We start from the raw sequence: 7,693 nt of genomic DNA, 5'->3' as shown, positions 1-7,693 counted from the left end.
TATGTTCTCAAGTGAAAAATGGCTATCTGGCAGCCATTGAAATTCCAGTTTTGAAGACACTTAATCCCCTTGAAGTAACACACATCCACACAAATTTCAGATGAAACCATTGAGTAATTTCAGAACAGAAGTCAAAATATAAAAAGTTCATGGCCGCCGCCAATGCCTGTTCATCAATGATAAAATTTCTGATAATTTTGATCAAAATTAATCAGCAACTGACTTTTGTACTACCCAGTTAGTCCCACCGAGATAATGATAGAGTTATTCTGAAGACTGTTAGAATTTGAGGCTGATTTTTGGTGTTCTTATGTGTTATTCCTGTCCAGGCCAGTAAGATTTCAGGTTAACTTCTACTGCTATGTATTAGTTTTTTAATTCATATATCGACAAATTATGTCACTAGTTCCAAATCTAGAAAAACATCCTTTTTGCCTAGTCGGCATGGTAAACGTGTTGTTCTATTAAGGCCCAAAACGAAAATACTTGTTTCAGGTAACCTGACCAACCCACTGTTTCACTTGCGACCCAAATGTCAGATTAAATGTTCTGTATATTATCTGTGCTGACGCTGGACCAACAAATAGGACATACGCTGCCACTGACATCAGAATAAACATGAATGTACATGTCAAACATTATTAAATACCCTTACATAAATAATCTGTTGGGGCCATGCTACCTGAAACAGATTCTTTTGTTCTTGGCCGAACATAAAAACCAACAGGATCTGATGCCAATGCACAAGTTTGGGCAAGTGTACTCTAACTGTTTTGACGACAGGCTGCTCAGATATCCGAAGGTCGGTGGTTCGATCCCCGGACAAGCGTTTCCAAAAGATGTAAAAATATGGTACTTGTGGTTACCCTAGGCACTCTGCATTAAGGGGATAAAACAGGGACCGGTCAGCTCGGTGTAATCAGACTGTGTCTGGGTGGGGTACGACAAGCATAGGTTGCTGTGGTCCTTTTCTAACTCGGGTCCCCACGAGGTAATAACGATACTTAGTAACGATGGCTGTCTCCGTGGTCTAGTGATAGAGCGTCCACCCGGAGAGCGGAAGGTCGGGGGTTTGATTCCCGGCCGCGTCATACCAAAAGAAGTTAAAATATGGTACTTGTTGTTACCTTGCCTGGCGGTCGGCCATACAGAGCTAAAACAGGTCGGGTCGGAGTCAATATACTGTGTCTTAGTGGGGTACCCATGTTAAACTGTGGCATGGTATCTCTCACTATAGAACCAGCATTAGTCCTGAATGTACAAGAAGCCCCCCTCCCCACCACACACAAGTCGCCATTTGAGTGCAATATTCTTGAAAGATTTCTAGATTTAGGTAAGTAGAATTCTTGACCAGATTTATTTAGAGATTGTTGTCATATAGCTGGAATACTACTGCGTGCAGCATTATTCCAGGAAACAAACATTCCACACAACTTAACGAGTCAACTGCACAATCTGACCTTTGTATGCACCCAGTGTGCAGGTGGATGAGGGCTGCGTTTGACTGCCAGTTGCAGCATCCTGTCCCTCTGTAGCAGACCCGGTGACGACCACATGGAGAAGCCGCCTACTGTATCTACACCAGGGATGTGGCTATCCACCCTGAACACAACACCATATCATGGTCAAAACAGCGTTAGCGACCCGGTGACGACCACATGGAGAAGCCCCCTACTGTATCTACACCTGGGATGTGGCTATCCACCCTGAACACAACACCATATCATGGTCAAAACAGTGTTAGCGACCCGGTGACTACCACAAGGAGAAACCCCCTACTTGGAAACAGCTAAGTCAACAGGCAAACACCGAAGTCAACAGTCAAACAGCTAATTCAACATTCAAACACCTAAGGCAACAATCAAACAGCTAAGTCAAAAACCAAACACCTAAGGCAACAATCAAACAGCTAGTCAGGGTCAATAGCCACATCCCTCGTGCCATCTCAAAATGTATATGTTCAGTATTTCGCACATGACAGTGTTCTGTTACCGGTCATGACAATCAAAGACGCGACTGTGGTTTCATTAGGCTTTGATCACTGAGTTACATATCAGATTTGCTCCTCAAGAACTAAGATACCCAACAATATAAATTACATAGACATTTTGTTCTTTATTCTCGTTAACTTAACTAAAATAACATTATAAACGCACATTTTACGTTTCAAACATGATAGGGGGTTTATAAGTGAGTAAAATAATAATTTCTTTAAATGTTCAATTTCATTAACAGAGCATTTAAAAGTGTTAAAAACTTACTAAGAAGATATGGGTCTTTACGGTTACATGTTCATAATAAATTTTTTCATTCTATAAATACATGTATTTGGCCAGTTGAGAAACTTTTTATTGATATAAGTTGATTTTAAGTGTGAAGTGCCTTCACAGCGAAACAAGTAATGAAATTCGCCAGCAATAGCAACAGAGTTTACATAATCTATTCTCCCTTGGAATGTTATCCAATCTTCCAGTCTCTATGGGGAGATTGTAATTGGAGGTTCTAGATTTTCATGTAGGGTAGAAATTAGAGACTGTGGCGAGTAGGTATTTTTAAAAATATGATATTTGTTTAAAGTACTTATAGTAATGTCCTTTTGAGCTTGTTGCGACTAAATTGCGTCAAATTAAGAAAAACATATCTTTGAGTGTGTTTTCTAGTACCGTTAATACATAGTGTCTGACGACAGGAAAAAAGAATGTCTTTAACAAAACCAATCCAGGAGTGTTTTCGAGAGTATATATCATTATCTAGTTTAATATAATTATACATTATCTGAGAGAGTTTCATATTATCAGTTGGAGTATTAAGCTTATACCAAAAGCTTATAACTCGTTTGCAGATCTGTATTTTAAGTGGAGTTCTGTCAAGTTCGCCATAAAGGAAGAATCTCGGAGTTGATTGCCGTAACCCTGTAGTAAGTTTTAAGAATTTTAAGTGAACTTTTTCATTGATATCTACTTGCTCATAACTGCATACTTCAGCCCCATACATTAAAATTGGTACAATCATGACATCGAAAGGCTTTAGTAAGCAATCCAGTGGCAAATTAATATTTCTGGCTCTTTTCAGTAGACAAAACATTGCTTTTGTAGCAGTTAAACTTTTAAAAGCATAGATAAAACTTCTGTTTTTGTTAAATTGAATACCTAGACATTTATACCAACGATTTCGAGTTCTTGATCTCCAAAATAAAATGATAATTTCGTTTTTCTTGCTACATCTGAACCGAAAATTACAATTTTTGTTTTATCTATGTTAACAGTCAGTTTCCATGTTGTAGAGTATATTGTAAAGAAAGTGGGTTTTGTCCGAATAACACAGTATCTTGTGCTTATAGAAGAAGAAATAATTGTGCACATAATATTCCATTATCACCGACATATTCTACTTTAACACCATCACAGTCATGTGATATGGGATGTGCTTCTAAATCATTTAAGTATATTGAAAACAGTAATGGTGAAAGGTTTTCTCCTTGACGTACACCCGACATACTTAGAAAGTATTCGGATATGTCATTATTATGTAACACGCATAATTTTATATTTCCATACATATTTTTAACGAGTGTCAGAAATTTGCCTCAAATACCATGATGCAACATTTCATGCCAAAGTCCAACTCTCCAAATGTTATCAAAGGCTTCGGTGAAATCTATGAAAGCGCAAAAGAGCTTCTTCTTCGTGTGTTTGGGGATATTAATAATAGTATGAAGTATAAAGATGTTGTCAATTGTTGACAGCCCTTTACAAAACCCTGCTTGTGAAGAAGATATAAGTTTGTTTCTATCAAGGAATTTTGTTAATCTACTGTTCAAAATGCAGCTAAGAATAGTAATGGGACGGTAAGAGCCTGGATCTGATATGCCACCTTTATTTTTATATATTGGTTTAATAATTCCTGTAAGCCAAACACCGGGTACAGTTCCTGTTGGAAAGATCATGTTAAATAAATCTACATAAACCTATCCAAGGAAATCGATACTGTCAATTAAGTAGTCATTTTCTATGAGGTCAATGCCAGGTGCCTTATTTTGCTTTAAATGTTTCAGGGCTTCGGGATTTGGATTTCAAAATTCCCAAAAGTCTTTACGTGAGTGTTTAGCTTTACTTCTTAGAAGTTTACTTACGCTGTGTTTAAATTTGTTCTTGTATTTATTTAAACATCTTTTGTATGCCTTAGCCTGTTGTAGATAGGAGTTTCTGTTGGTTAAAACTGGAGAAATTGTAACGTTTTCTTGCCTTATTATATGAATTGCGCATCTGTCTGCACTCAGATACAAACCAGGGCTTACTACACGTGTTATGATCATGTTTGTGGTTTGTGTTTTGTGTTTTGACAATGCACACTTCATTTACCTTAAAGGTCTTAAAGGGATCTTTTTGATACCTGATTCTCAGATTTAAATCATATTTAACTGCAGCTTCCATTCCCGTAAGTTAGTTTAACGTCTCTCTTATCCCATAGAAAACATGGTTTCCCTATAACCGTATGTACCTTCAAGTCCCTGTAAATAAATCGAACCATCTCATTTATAGTTAAGTGTTATCGTTTCCTCTACCTATGGCCGTTTTTTCATGGATCATGTGAAACTGGAAAGATCACTTGTCTACAGGTGCAAACATGCAGATTTGACCTGTTGAATACAATAGTCAAAGCTCGCAGATATGTATATCTACATAGAAAAAATTGAGGTCAAGTCTGTATGCAAGATTGAATATTATGTTACAAGTTAGTTTTAGCTGGCAAATTAAGCCAAGGTTCATTATTTCATAATGAACAAGTTTAGTTTTCAAAGTTCGCTATAAAAAGCGGACTTTGGTCATCAAGAAATAGTCTGAGAAGTGTTTGAAATAAACTTCATGAATGATTCATTCATTCATTCATTCTCTCACGAGACCGGGTTTTATATTTTCAATTGAAAAACTTAATAATTTCTTTATTTTACTTTTTTTCCATTTTTTAAATTTCAATTTCAATTAGAATGAGAATTATTTAGAACCGCGTCATTTCTTGTATTCTATGAATATAAATTAATACAAAGTATTTTCATTATCGCTTTGATGTGTAAAAGCACACACAAACACAATCACGCGGTTAATTTCTATGGGTGTAAGAATCTACATCAAAACGTGGCTACTCAACGATCGAAAAAGTTGTAATCCATATATGTACATTTATAATAAAAGACTAGTTTTTATAATCAAATTTAAATCTCAAAATTTATCACCCAAACATGATATCAATCAAAATACTTTTGATAACAAAAACTTTTTTAGATCAAGGTATTTAAATTACTGTGATTAGTTTTCACATTGCATTTTTGATTGCTGTAAAGAAAAAAGTTGTTTATACAAATTAAAAAATAAAATGTTTTTGTTTTAAAAAGACATTAGTTTTGTTATGATTGTCAAATAAAGGTTGTTGTAACTTGCTAATCTTAATCATATAACTTTTAGTAATCCTCAAAGTATTTTAATCTTTTTACACCAGGGACTCCAAACTTGGCTTTTGTTTTTGAATATACATTGAGCTTTGATTGACCAAACTATGTGATCTCTTTTGACCATAAACCACTTGAGGGAGTAATTTGTCTGATCCGTACAGACTTGACAATTTTTTTCCAAGACTAGTTATCTACCTACAAAATGAATATATAAAAGTTAGTCTTCTATGAGACTGACAGTGATTTGTCCGAAGCGTCACTAGAATAATAATAATTCACTCACTTCACTCAATGTGACTGATACTGTTTAATGTTTCACAACAAATATATATTCTTGACATAAGCATGAGAGAGTAAGCGAGTTAGGGTTCAACACCGTTTTCAACAATTTTACAATTATAATGCGGCGACAAGGTTTATGGATGGAGGAAAGCCTGCATCACCAATGGGGTTATTTGATGCAGTGAATCCTGCGTGTTACTGTCTTGCAATCTGTCATCCTTGTAGGATGGTCAATGAATACAATACTTTCTTGTGGCCTTGTCTGGTCTATGACTTATTAATGACTTTGCCTAAAAATATAAATTTTACTTCAACATATTTTTTCACTAAATAATCTGAAGCCACGATGAGGATTTATTCGTGAGTTTTCTCACGGCAAGACTCAGATTCAAATGTTCCACTTGTCTGGTGTGGGATTCAAACGTCTGTTCGCGGGAACATTCCCTTTCCCATGTCATATATCTATGGGTTGAATTGTATTCAAATTTATTTGTCCCCCCACTAATTTTGTGAATAGAAAACAAAGCATGTTATTTTTTCTTCTTATGTAAGTTTTATTTGTCTATCATGCAAAAGAAAAAAATACTTTGTTAATAAAAAAAATTCTGTCATATATCAATTTACACATTATTTATTTTTTGATGCACGAATGTGTTTTTTCACTCACGCAAAACAAATTTACTTTGTTATTAATTTTTTTCATGCAAGTTTTATTTTCTTGTTGAATTTTTTTTCTATCAAACAAAAACTTATTTTTTCAGTTTGCTTCATACAAGTTGATGTTTCTATCATAAAAAAAGAACTTAGCTTACGTTTTTAAGAAATAATATCTTTTATGAACTTCACAAATTTTTTTTTCACAATTAATGATTTAAAAAACAACCAAACACAAAATACAAAAATACCTTTCACATTTCAAGGATCACGAGGTTTTCATTTCGTGATGATGTAACCATTGTTGCTTAGGCACTTGTCATACTTTCTTAGAAGTTACAAACCCATAGGGTCGAGATTCGATCCCATCTGCCAACAAGTACCTTTTATCATCTTGAGGTGTCAAAGCCAATTTGACACCTCAGGAGATATTGCTACAATCAAATGACATCATTGTGTGGTGATATCTCCAAGGAGGTATCGCTTGATCTCACACAAGGGATATCTCGCGTGGGAGATATTTTTGGATGATATGACTTTTTACGCCTGCTTTGCCTCAAAAGGGACCTTTCGCCCTGTTCATAGTATGATTTTCCTTATATGGAGAATGGCATCTCATTCATAAATCGGGGGCACGGGTGGCCCAGTCGTCTAAGGCGCCGCGATTCGCTGTGCAGAGTTGCATCCCTTGGGCACACCTGAAACCTATGATTGTGGGTTCGAATCCCGGTTCGCCCCGATTATGTTTCTAGGTTTGTCAGCACCATACCCGTGCTCGTGGGTTTCACCGAAGTGGTAAACATCTGAGACCTGCATCACTCTGGGCTTTCCTCCCACATTAAGCTGACACGCCGTGATATAACTGGAATACTGTTAAAAGCGGCGTTAAACTCAACTCACTCACTCACTCACTCATTCATAAATCACGTGACTCAACCTTCAGCTCTGTAGAAAAGAAACACAGTACAAAAGTATCAAGGTTCAATTTATTAAAATAATAAGTTGGTACACTACGCCGTTTCCCATTGTACTTCAAAATTATGCTGTGTCTAATTCCTCGGGGAAAAAAAGAAAGATAAGGCTTAGTTGGATGTGTTTACAAATGTATACTCTATGTAGAACGGACTATATCATCTACAGATGGGTGGCTGGCCATGGTATAGGGTGCAGTCAAGCGTTTAACTTGTCGGACGGAGTCTAGTATAGTCCGTATCAGAAAAAATTAAGTCTGACCGAGGTCACGTGACGCCCGTGAGCGTGCATGGCAACGTCTGCCATCTTGTTTTTAGACACGTGTTGTTCTACGTT

General features: G+C 36.3%; 1 protein-coding gene across 1 annotated transcript in view; it reads left to right on the top strand.

Annotated features, from left to right (window-relative positions):
• The window catches only part of LOC139464987 (uncharacterized), a 38,084-nt gene that overhangs the window by 16,130 nt on the left and 14,261 nt on the right, over positions 1-7,693 (top strand). The gene's annotated exons all lie outside the window — the stretch shown is intronic.

This window comes from Haliotis cracherodii, unplaced genomic scaffold (genome assembly GCF_022045235.1).
Source record: "Haliotis cracherodii isolate W230 unplaced genomic scaffold, xgHalCrac1.p SCAF_17, whole genome shotgun sequence".
In the NCBI taxonomy this organism is placed as follows: Eukaryota; Metazoa; Mollusca; class Gastropoda; order Lepetellida; family Haliotidae; genus Haliotis; species Haliotis cracherodii.
The sequence above is the reverse complement of the archived record's forward strand: the minus strand, read 5'-3'. Positions and strand labels throughout refer to the sequence as shown.